Raw genomic sequence first — 12,875 nt, 5'->3', positions numbered from 1 at the left:
TTCCTTGTTCTCAGTGGTGATGGACAGGCTGACAGATGAGGTCTGGACTCTCTGTGGACTATAATGTTAGCAGATTACATTGTGATCTGCACTGAGAGTAGTGAGCAGGTGGAGGAGAGCCTGGAGAGGTGGATGTATGCTCTGCAAAAGAGAAATGAAAGACAAATGAGATGGAAGCTGATGCTCTGCCATGGCGACCCTTAGGGGGTCTAGCTTTAAAAAAGATTTACCTTCATATAAATCTGCTTTCCTGGTTGTCACAGCAACACATAAATTCAGGTAATACTGATTAAGACAGGGACAAATGAGTACATTCAGGACTCTTGCCTGAATTAAAGGATAGGGAGCACGACTATCTGGCTAGTTTGGTGGGAATGGCTACACAGCACTAAAGAGCAGGGCAGGCTGGTGCCAATCGGGGCTGAGAGATGCTCCCTGAGTTTAGTTGTAAAAGACACGAAGGAGATCAGAGGCAACCGATGAGGAGTGGAGAAGCCAGGGAAGATATCCAACTAGGTTTGAAGAGTGAATGGACATCAGGTGACAGGTTGATTGGCACTGGGAGTGAGAACAGAGCACCTGGCCTTGACACACATGTGCAAGCACACTCATACATACACACAAGCACAAGGTAGGGGGAGGAATACAAGGAATGAGGGAGGAGAAATGCTGCCAGGTTCATGAAAGTTTGATTGATTCTGAATCCTGCGGGCATCAAAGAAGGTTGAAAAGATAAGGTGAAGATTGTCCATGAAGAGACCTTCTGTTTACTTTCAATAACACATGGCTTAAAGCTTAAAGTGAATCATTAAAATGTAATTATCATGTGTTTTGTATTCACTATATTTTCACAAGATTGCATGAGCTTAAACCAATTACATATTTACATTATAGATTAACAAGAATCCTGTTCAAAAGAGGACTCATTGATATAACAACACAGCTGGATGCATTGCTTGAATATCATTTTATGTAATCGAGCACAGAAATATGACTTTATTCTCTTTACATCAGTTGAAGTTCTGTTAAAACTGTTGATTTATTCACATTTGTTGTCTCTTTAATGAAGAATCTGACAGCTAGTGTTAAGCCTTTGTATTTGCTTACCAAACACAGAAGCATGATCAATGAGATTGTCAGACAGAAGCAGTAACTGCAAATCTTGCAGTATATTCAGGGAGGCATATAAAGTGATTATTTATTTATGGGGTTTATTCTTCTGCCCTGAAGATCTGTTTTTTTGTTGTTGCAATTATCAGTATAACACAGAAGGAGGACATGAGGTTGCTGACCATGCCCCTTTTAAAACAGCATATATTCTCAAAGGTTGTTGGATATCACACTGTTTTACTCAGCCAACTTGCTGCATTAGCAGAACATGAGAAAATGAAAAGGCTTGCTCATATTTTGACTTAAGAAAAGCTCTTTGTGCTTCTCCTGCCGACAACCCCCACTGAAGATTTAAATATCTCAAGAAAAGATCCAAGAGCCGGTGGAAGTTTCACTTGATGTCTTAAGTTGCCATTCTTTACCAAACAAAAAATGAAGACAGATGTTAGTTTTCCTACGGTGGAAATAATATTTCAGGAGTTACAACTAATATAAAAGTGCATAAGTACAAAGTTAAGAAATATTGACTATGGAAATACTTGATGAGAGATCATCCTATTATGAAGATTATCCTTCACAGAATGGTAAATGGTAAATGACCTGTATTTATATAGCGCTTTACTAGTCCCTAAGGACCCCAAAGCGCTTTACATATCCAGTCATCCACCCATTCACACACACATTCACACACTGGTGATGGCAAGCTACATTGTAGCCACAGCCACCCTGGGGCGCACTGACAGAGGCGAGGCTGCCGGACACTGGCGCCACCGGGCCCTCTGACCACCACCAGTAGGCAACGGGTGAAGTGTCTTGCCCAAGGACACAACGACCGAGACTGTCCAAGCCGGGGCTCGAACCGGCAACCTTCCGATTACAAGGCGAACTCCCAACTCTTGAGCCACGATCGCCACAGAAGGCTGCACTGAGCTTATATCAGCTCCCATATTACACAACAATCAGCCAGGTTCTTGAGACAACTTGAGGCCTCCACAGACAAACCAGCCTGGCCATACAACCTGCATGGAAAAGAAAACTTATACTTGTTCACAGCATAGCAACCCCAGACCATCACACTACCAGCAGCACATATGTGAGATGAGCCTTTCCGTTCTTTTTGGTCAGCAGTCAGTTTCTCCTTGGAAATCCCGCATGGATGCCATTTTTGCCCAGTCCATTTCTCATTGTTTAACCATGATTGCTGATCTTAAGTGAGCTTTTTAGCTGTTGTCCTGGGTTTCTTTCTCCTTGTGGATGAGTTGTCAGTGCATTCTTGGGGTAATTTTGTTATTCCTGCCAGTCCTAACAAGATACACCTGTGTTACAAATGATCTCATTTATGTATAATACTTCTCACTATTACTTGTTGGAGTCCAGAAGTCTTAGAAATGGCTTTATAACACTTTCTAGACTAATAGAAGCAGGTTTGGATAGCTTTTTCCCTTAATAAATGAAATCATCATTTAAAAACTGCATTTTCTATTTACTTAGGTTATATTAGATATTAAAAATTATTTGAACTGAAACATGTGTGACAAATATACAGAAAAAAAGAACAGTTACAATATGTAAATATCTGGTGTTGGAATTTTGCTTCAGTTTTAATTTATGTGAACAAATGTCAATGAGCTGGTGTTTGAAATTTACTTCAGTCTCATGCATTTTTGTCCAAAACAAACTAAAAGGTAACCACATTCCATGTCACGGAGCCTGACGCTTTAATACTTTCAGTCTTTAATAGATGGACCCTCAGAAATCTCTCTGAAAAGAAACATGAGCCTCAGTTATCTATTAGCCACTTTGAAATCACAGTCTGCAAAATCTCATTTGATATGTCAGCAAATGTAGTGTGTTTTTATCCAAAAAGGGAAGATGACATTTTGGACTCAAGTCTCATTTCTTTTTAAAGGTTAGTTTCATTTAATGGCAGATTTGATGCATTAAAGACTCTGCATTCTAGCTGGTGTTCAACCACTTTGTCATACAGCCTAATGCAATTTCTGTGTCAGAGCTGAGCGTCATTAAGAGCAAACTAGACACTCAGCCCACATTTTCTAGATTCAGAGAGCTGCGATCATTGGTAAATAGTTTTGTCATTTCAAGGTGATCTTTTCAAATATGCCGACGCTGTCAGGAAGTTGACTGTACTTTGAAAGCTTCAGCAAATTTAACCTGGAAACACTCAGATCCCCCATAATTAACATCAGTTCCGCATTTTAACGCATTTGCGTATTTTTTCTCTTTATAGTAAATATAAATAATTAAACTAATTATGAATATTTTAGCAGTATATGACTTTATTTCAGCTCTTCTTCGGCTTCTTTATTTGGTAATTTGAGAATTTCCTTGAAGTGTCTTTTATCCTTTAATGTTCCTGCTCATCTTACCTCAGAAAGGCCACAACTTGTCTGGACTTCATCCTCCTCTCAACACAAGGACCAGATAAAGTGTTGTTTTTCTCTTTTAATCTGACCTGTTTCTTTACATTGCCCAGCACATCAGCAATAGGGGCTTGTTTAGTAACTCAAGCCTTTACGAGGTTTGTCTTAACCTACTCTGGAAGTGGTTGACACTTAAATGATCCTGCTGATAACCTCCTGGTGGACACCTTCTGAGGTAACCTTCCAGCTTTCCCCTTAGCCACCAGAGGTCCAGATGAATGATGTTAACTCACTAAACACATACATCCCTACGGTTGTTTATACTTTGTGAATTTTCCAAATCACATATTGTATGTGACTGTGGTAAATGACACAAATGTTTTCCATAGCTCTTCTGTCTACAGATAACATAAGAAACTTGACAATATCATTAATGCCAAATTGCGCGATCCTGGTTAAACGACTGTGCATAAAAGCTAAACATACTCATTGTGATGTCACATATTGATTTGTTAAGTTCACCATTTTGTTGACATGTTGAGGTGAACATTTTGCTGCTTTAAAACTAGATGCTCTGAGAAACTGGGGAATGCTGTACCCTCATGGTGTCTTGTTAACTACGATGTGACCTCTATTTTAAATGCACCCAACATTATCGCTCCTTTTGAATCCAATGGGTGTCATAATGTACAAAATAAATATCATATTGTTTTCATTTGGTCTAATGATTCCTAATGATCCTGCCCAGAAAACACACCATGAAATTGAATGCTGAGGCCATAGATTACGCATGGCATACACTGAGCGCCATTTTCCACTGGCTACAAGTTACATAACTCAAAGCTAAATGCATGTTTTAAACACTTTAATAATAAATATTTTGACCCATTTGGTTACAATAAACACTCCAAGCAGTGTTGATCACGTGCTCTCTGGTTGGTCAGTTGACACATTGTACTAGAATGTAAACATTTGTACAAAACCCACGTGTAAAATAACAATAGCAAATATAGCAACCTTCCTTAACTGGTGACCAGTCTGTATCCTGGTAGCCACTAAAAATGTGGGCTGAAATCACCGAACAGTTTTAGTGAGTTTTTCTTAGCATTTACTTGTGAATGCACAAAAGAAATTCAAAGGCTGGTAGTGTGCTTTAGATGCTGATGCATCACAGAAGTGTAGGAAGGGATATACATATAATATTCTTTAGTGCAGCTTAGCTGAATCAGTGTGTTTTTTGCATACTTGCAGAAATCTTAGTACCTCAGAAAAAAAACCCAGCTTGAATTTGGAGATCATGCTGGTGCATATAAAGAAATCATTTCCATATTATCTGATGATGTTGTTCAGTGGCTTCAGTTTAGACTTTCCATGTTTAAACCAGTTAAACTGTTATACTGAATATAAGCAGTAAGTACACTAAAAATAACAGGTTAAGAGAGGCATGTTTATTTTTCAGCTTTAGTGGCAATGTTATTGATATTATCAATAAAGTGAATGTGCATCACCAGATGTGAGGTGACCTGAAGCAGAATAAAAGGGAAAATCGATTTATTTCCAGTAAGGGTTTTCGTGTTATTGTTTGTCAGGTCTAATTAACCAATAACAATAAACATGATAAAGGTCTCTCCTTAGCACCAGATTGATTTTTTTGTTTATCCAGATCCTGTCTTAGCACACACCTGAATCCAGACAAAAAAGGGACACAGTATGACTTCAGTGCTTCACTCATGGTCAATTTCCCACGAGGATTGTGTTTGTCTGCTCGAACACTTGATGTAAACATTCGGATCAATTACTCACGTGGAGTATTTTGCTGCACGACAACAACAAAATGAATGCAGTATTTCAGAAAGTAGAAAATGTTTTCTTCTTTTAAATATGATAAATACACATATAATATTTGAGATTGCTCACTTGAACTAAAAACAAAACCCCAAACAAAAAAGAAACAAGGAGGCTTTTTTTAGTTAAGACAACTTCAAGCACTTATTTGGAATTTTGGGAAATATCCCTGATCTCCTTCTTTTTGAAGGATGGGAAGAAAGAAAGCCACTTTCATTTATTGACACAACAGCAAAGTTTTAGGAAAAATGCTGGAAACAAGATAACAACATAACTCCCACTGACACCTCAAAAGATTGCTAAATATGTTTTATAAGAGCCATGATGTAATTTTGTTTGGTAAAATCTGCCATCACTAGGGAGAGGAGAGCTGCTGCCAATTACACCACAGCAATTAAATCAATCGCCTGACACATGTGAGCTATTCAGGACAGACTGGACTCTCAGTTTTGTGTTTTGGATTATTATTGGATTATTAAGCATCTTTTTAAATAATAATTATTATTAAGTTTAGTCATTTAGGATAGGAACAATAGGAGAAATATTTGCTATTTTATGTTCATGTATTCTTTTGGTTCTGCCTTTGTTTATTTTATGATCTATAATTTTGATTAGTATTCCAGGGGTTTTGAATTCCTTCATATTTCATGTCTTTAATTTTTTCTGGTTCTTTATTGCTTTGTCTTTAATGTTTAGAAATGTCAATTTTTCTGCAATTTTGTATTTTGATGTCTCTTAATATTTAAAGTTGTTAGTTATATTTGGTACTTTGTTAAAATAAAAAAATGTGATTTCAGTATCTCCTTTACGAGGCAGTAGATACATAATAGTGCAATGTTAGGATAGAGCCACAGGGCAATCCAGGGATGTTTTGAATATGAGCCCCTTAAGTGATGCCACATTATAATAATGATGTAAACTTTCCTGTGGTGATATTCTAAACAGTATGTCTATAAACCATAGTATTGCAATATAATCCAGTAAAATATATGCTAAAGGATGAAAGGGATGAGTTTATAATTTCCTTCCCCCCAGTCCTAAATCTACCTTAGAAGCTATGGCCTCCTGTGATCTCTAGACCAGGATATGACAAAACGAAATTAAAGTTTAATGATCTCGGTGGGGGCATCGTGCCATTACAGAGACAGATAACAACAGACAGGAGAGAAAAATGTATGGAGTGCATACAAATGGCAACAAGCAACAGCTGAAGGCAGGTTCAGCAGGGAATCCACGGACAGCTTGTTAGGAACTACTGCCATCTAGTGGCATTAGGTCCACAAACACATACACATCGAGCAAAACAAGGACCAGTGTCAGCACTACTGCATTACTGATGGCTCTATTCTCTCTACATTCTCTCTACATGCAGTGACAGTATAAAAGCATCCACAGTACTGAGGACCTGAGCAAAGCAGCAATCGATAATTTTATTAACTACAACCTTTAATTTGCCATTTGCACCATAGTTTGGTTACATTTGATGGTTTACTGGTGCACCATGTTTTGAGTAAATTTCTGGCATTTTCAGGAATAATCACAGATTTGGACATACCTATTTATTTAAGGGTTTTTATTTACATTGATTATTTTCTATAATAAATAGTATAGTGGTTTACACAGACAAAAGACCTGCGTTAATCCTACGGGGAGACACAAATCCCTGAAGGGTTGTGTGTAGTATAAAAGTCTGCGAAATTAAATACGCACAGCTAAGAAGAAAACAAACAAAATTAAAACAGGTTAAAACCCCAGTATGAATGCTTTCTAGCACAGGAATGTATATTTCCTACAGGATTTCTATTTACTATTACTATTTACTGAGGAAGTAGTTCATTAGATTAACCAGCTGATGGATGGCACCTCAGATTAATGGTTTAAAATAAAGAGGGTCTCTTCTTCATTGTTGCTACTGTAATCGTACTGGATCACTAAGACAAGTGATGAAGTTCTCCATCACGTTACCTGGACTCCACAAACATTTGATGAAGCCCTTTTATTTGTCACTTGCAGTTGCCTGCAGCGAATTTGGACAAACATTTGACGCAAACCTGAGTTGGCCTGGAGACAGGCGCATTTCAAGTTGTCCTATTACAAATTTATGTTAAAACTGGTGCTGCACAGGACTTTAAACATGATGTGTTATCATTTTGCAAGGTGGGGGAAAAACTGTTTAAACATTTTTTTTTACTTATGTAAAAATCTGTATATAATATAGTGCATGTACTAATTGTAAAATCAAAGTACCTAAAGTAAATATACTCAGAGAATGACGCTTTCAGAATGATATACATTATGCTACTTAATTGGATGCTATCATGAATATTATTTGATTGATGTGTATACCATATACATTTTGCAGTTGTTCATATATACTGATGATATACAGTACTTACCTGATGGGTAACTTAATCCATAATAATGCAATTTATCTGAAAAATAATAAGTAGCTAAAGTGTTAAAATAAATTTAATGAGTACTAATTACAATATTTGCATAACAAATATTGTGGAGTAGAAGCAGAAAGTATCATAACATAGAAATCCTAGTCTTTGAGTGAACGTTACATTCCTAATAGTAGGATCTATGCTGTTATCCTGTTGTGTTGAGAACTTATAGTACTCTAGTCCAATAGCATACACATACAAGACATGGTTTCATGCACTGATCACGTCAGAGAATTGGATCAAATTTCCACTGACATCAACTGCAATGGCCTCTAGATGGCACTACAGAACGCTATAAAATCTGAACTCACTGACTTTTATATTGAACACACTTCTCAACAGACTAAAATATGACGGCAGTGATAGACCGTGCAATTCGATATTTGATATAATTTTTTGTAATAATTAATAACAGAGAAGGTCTGCTTCATTTTGGGTATTTCAGTACATCAGGCAGTAGAAAAAAGTAAATAATACAGTAAATCCAATTTAACTCGCCTATTTTGCCATCAAACACTGAGTAATCCCACAAAGTGCATGGTGTTAAGAATAAAAACAAAGCTCTTGTGCTTGACATTTTATTTTGACCTATATCTGTAATGGCACAAAACTGTTGTTTTACAGATAATTTTCTGTAAAGAGCATTATATTGCTGTTCAGCAGAGCTAGAGGCAGCTTTTGGCTTATATATTGTATGTTAGAAGAGGGCTCTCCATATGCATTGCAAAGCCTGTCGGAAACATCCCCACTTCATGGCAGAAATGGTTGGCAGGCAGGCAGCCGAGATGAGAGATACCACAGGAAGACGAAAACAGATGGGACGAATATGCAAACGGCTCCTCTCACTGTGGAAAAGGGCCAAAAAAAAGTGTTACAACAGCAAAGCTCATCCATGATCCTTAAAACAAAGAAAAACTATAATGGTCAATAATACTCGTGTTATTATTAAGAGAATAGCTCACAGTTTGTATCCATTATCTATACAGCTGACATTTACTGTCCCATATTTTCAAACAGCAGATGAAGCCCCCCCACTTTCTCCCACCCACTCAAATCACACCCCTACTGGGCTATAGGATCTGAACACCTGTTTCATTGTGGAGCTAAACGAGGGCTGGTTATTCAGATGTCGCGCTGAGAGACGTGTGTTCCTCTTTGCAGCCACTTCCACCAAGAGACACAGTGACAGGAGCCAGTTTTGCTTTCTTGTGACAAACTTCTTCGATTTGCTAATGTGTGTGAATGTGTGGTTTTTTACAAGCATGTACGGAAATGGGTAAAATGTGTAGTGGTAGTTTACTTTTGGACACAAAAGTACTGATGAAAAGCCAGTAACGAAAATGTAATTTAAAATCGTAACCAAACTCTGTGAGGAAATCCACTAGTTATTTTAGCTCTTCAATCATTATAGACTGTGGGAAAAGTCTGTAGATCAATTTACACTTCCTCCCTCTGGCTGAAGTGGTCACAGAAGTTCCGGATGTAGGGTGATGAGTCCTATTTGTAGTGATGGAGAATGTTACTCTTCCATAGTGTGCGATGGAGCAGTCATCTCTCCAGAGTATTACCATGCAAACGTTAGCTATAAACAAAAAATAGAGCTGAACCTTTGGCAGCCACTTGGTCAGAAACCAAAAATTTAAACAAAGTCAGTGGATCACTAAGGTAACTGTTATTCAAACACACTGTGGAAATGAAAAGGTCAGGGTACTTCATGGTCACTGAGGTCATTTTTATAATGCATTATAAGGATATTTATGAGTCACTATATCACATTTATGATGCTATTTAAAAATCGTTCTGCATTGTATAGTCCATTGGTGGGCAACTCCAGGCCTTGAGGGCTGGTGTCCTGCAGGTTTTAGATGTGTCCTTGATCCAACACAGCTGATTTAAATGGCTAAATGACCTCCTCAACATGTCTTGAAGTTCTTCAGGCGCCTGGTAATGAACTAATTATTTGATTCAGGTGTGTTGGGCCAGGTTGAGCTCTAAAACCTGCAGGACACCAGCCCTCAAGACCTGGAGTTGCCCACCCCTGGTATAGTCATGTGATAACCTGATGTAAGGTTTATCAAGTATTATAAAGGTAAGTTATAATGTTTCATTGCTTTCATACTGCTTTAGCTCAACACCAATGTGATATTTTATTTATTTATTTTTAATTTTGGTATGTTCTTAGCTTTAAAAAGCAAGTAAAATACACAAGTGCAGATTCAAAATGATTTTTTTTCTCTTGGTCTCTTGAAATACAAGTAGATGTTTCTTTAGAGCCACTCTACAAAAATATTCAATATTCGCTGAGAATCCAAACAACAGCAAGGGCAAATATGTAACAGATATAATGCCAAAATAAAATACCTGAGTGAAGCCAGATTCTTCAAAGGGCATCAAGAGAACACATCTCTGTTCAGGCGACGTGTTTGTTTGCCACTGGATAAATGCATAAAATCATTCTTTCAGCGGACCTTGTGATTAAGATGCGTCCTGAAATAATGCCTTCAGTGGTCATGCACCGCATCAGCAGGCACTGTGGTTGATCTTAAATCACCCCGGGTGCTCAGGGTGACTCCATGAGAAATGGATGTTCTCCCTGCTGAGTCCACATTTCGCCTGATGGATTGCGCTCCTTCAGATGCTATTGAATTGGTCCTGATAGAGCATCCGAACTGTCCGAGGAATATTGCGAGCCAAAAGCTGAGGGGAGCGTGGTAAGTGACATTGGCACTCACTCCTTTTTTATTTTAGAGTTATAATAGAAGAACCTTTTAGAGCTGTCTCTGTGCTGCTGTGTCCTGCCAGTCTCTTTTCATTTCTTCTGCTTAAAAATGTCAGAATGAATAAGTCATCAGTCAAATCCCTGCAGCCAGACAGTGATTTGATTTAGAGTAAAACATGCTTCATGATGTTTGGTTTTTCATTGAAGAAAAAGAAAACAAGTAGCTGGCTTCAGTTCTCAATGGAAATGATTGAACATGATACACTGTGTCTGAGCTAGGTACGTTAAGGATGGCAATATAATACATTTTTGTGACCACCAGATATATTTTGGTCTATTCAAACAGTGGTTGTAGATAATATAACCCTTTGTGAGGAGAACAGCCGAACAGCTGGTGAGCTGTCCGGGGTATAGCCAGTATATATACACCTGGATGGGCTTCATCCTGAACAGGATCAGCATTAAAGAAAATTTATGGATGCACTATATTCAGGTTTTTGCAATCTGTGTTATTTTATTGCACTTTTTCTTTTTACCTTACGGTGCAATCTTGCTTTGCTGTGTTTTATTTTGAGCTATTCTACATTATTTAAGCTATTTTTTGCTCTAAATTGATTATAATATTTTGGCTCCTACAACACAGGGCTTTCCCAACTTTTGGATGTAAGAAGTATATCTTGTACCTAAAAGCACTAAGGGAGAAAGATGTGACTGTACCTCTCACAAAAAATCAATAAGATGCTATACCCAGGGATTTGAACTACTCTTCTGATTGTGCGAGGTACAAAGCTATAAGACAGGATATGATAAGATAGCCTTTATTAGTCCCAGAGATGGGAAATTCACATGACAGGGCATAAATAGATGCCGCATACCTAACAATAATATTATGCAAATATAGAAGAAAACACACACTATACAGTGCAGATGAAGATTAGCTAAACTATTACCCCACACAAATGAAAATTCACAAAATAAACTTTAATGCTTCAGATAGTGTCTGTACTTGGTTCAGTTCTGGTACAGATAATATAATTTTTTGGTTAATGTAACGATTTCTTCTGCGCTATTTGAATAGGAGAAATTGTTTTAGTATGGACAGCTAGTTCACAAATTATTCAAGATCTAAGCAATGCCGACACAAATTATTTAATTATAATAATTTCAGCTTTGAACAGGAGCCCACAAGAACAATTATACAAGCATATGCTGCTGTGTAGATTTTTTTTGTTCCTATTGTGAACCTTGACAATGATGGCACTCATTGTGACACAAAAGTCTGGGACGGTCCCATCCTTCAGGATATGAAAATTTGTAAAAACAAAAGAGAAGACACTGTCCACCTTCTCAATCTTAAAAAACTTAAAGTGAACAAAACAAAGTAAATTAAAGCTAAAAAAGCTTAAATCATCAAACAATCATGGTGTACACTCACTAGCCTCTTAGATAGTGCTTTTACCGCTACCGCTTTTGCCTTAAGAATTGTCTGAATTCTTCATGGCATAGATTCAACAAGGTGCTGGAAACATTCCTGAGACTTTTTTGTCCACACTGACATGATAGCATCACACAGTTGCTGCATAGTTGTTAGCTGCACATCTGGGATGTGAATCTTCTGTTCCACCACATCCCAAAGGCGCTCTATTGGCTTGGTTGGTATCATTTGAGCACAGTGACCTCATTGTTCAAGAACCCAGATTGAGACAATTTGCAATTTGTGACATGGTTCCTTATCTGGGTGGAAGCAGCCATCAGAAGATGGTTATAAAGCCATGAACATGGTCAACAACAATACTCCAATAGGCTGTGGTGTTTAAAAAAGCTCAGCTGGCACTAAAGGACTCAAAGTCTGCCAAGAATATATCCCCCATGCCATTACACCACCACTGCCTTGAAAGCTGATACAAGGGAGGATGGGTCCTTGCTTTCATGTTGTCTACTTAAAATCTGTTACTCTACTATGCAAATGTCATAGATTAGAACCAGACAAAACATAATTTTTCCAATTCCCTGACCAATTCTGATTAAAACCGCATGCTCAGGCTCCTGCTATTAGCTTGTAAGCCAGCAAACTTACAAGCTTGTAAGCTAGAACCTGAACACCCAGTGTGATTCTGCCTCTGTAGCCACCTGCTTCAAGGTCCAATGTGTTGCATTCTGGGCATTGTCCTCTGACATCTTGCATCAAAAAGGCATTTTTCCCTATAGAACTGCTGTTAACTTTATGTTTTCACTTTTTCCGGCCCAAATCTGTAAATCGTAGAGAGGCTTGTGCAGGAAAATCCTATTTTTTCTGAAACATTCAGACTGGCCAATTTGGCACTAACAATCACGCTATGGTTAAAGTCACGTAAATAATTTTTTTTTCTCTGT

This window comes from Rhamphochromis longiceps, linkage group LG1 (assembly GCF_057381845.1).
Source record: "Rhamphochromis longiceps isolate RC_006_pf linkage group LG1, R_longiceps_female_GT1.1, whole genome shotgun sequence".
NCBI classification, from domain to species: Eukaryota; Metazoa; Chordata; class Actinopteri; order Cichliformes; family Cichlidae; genus Rhamphochromis; species Rhamphochromis longiceps.
The sequence above is the reverse complement of the archived record's forward strand: the minus strand, read 5'-3'. Positions refer to the sequence as shown.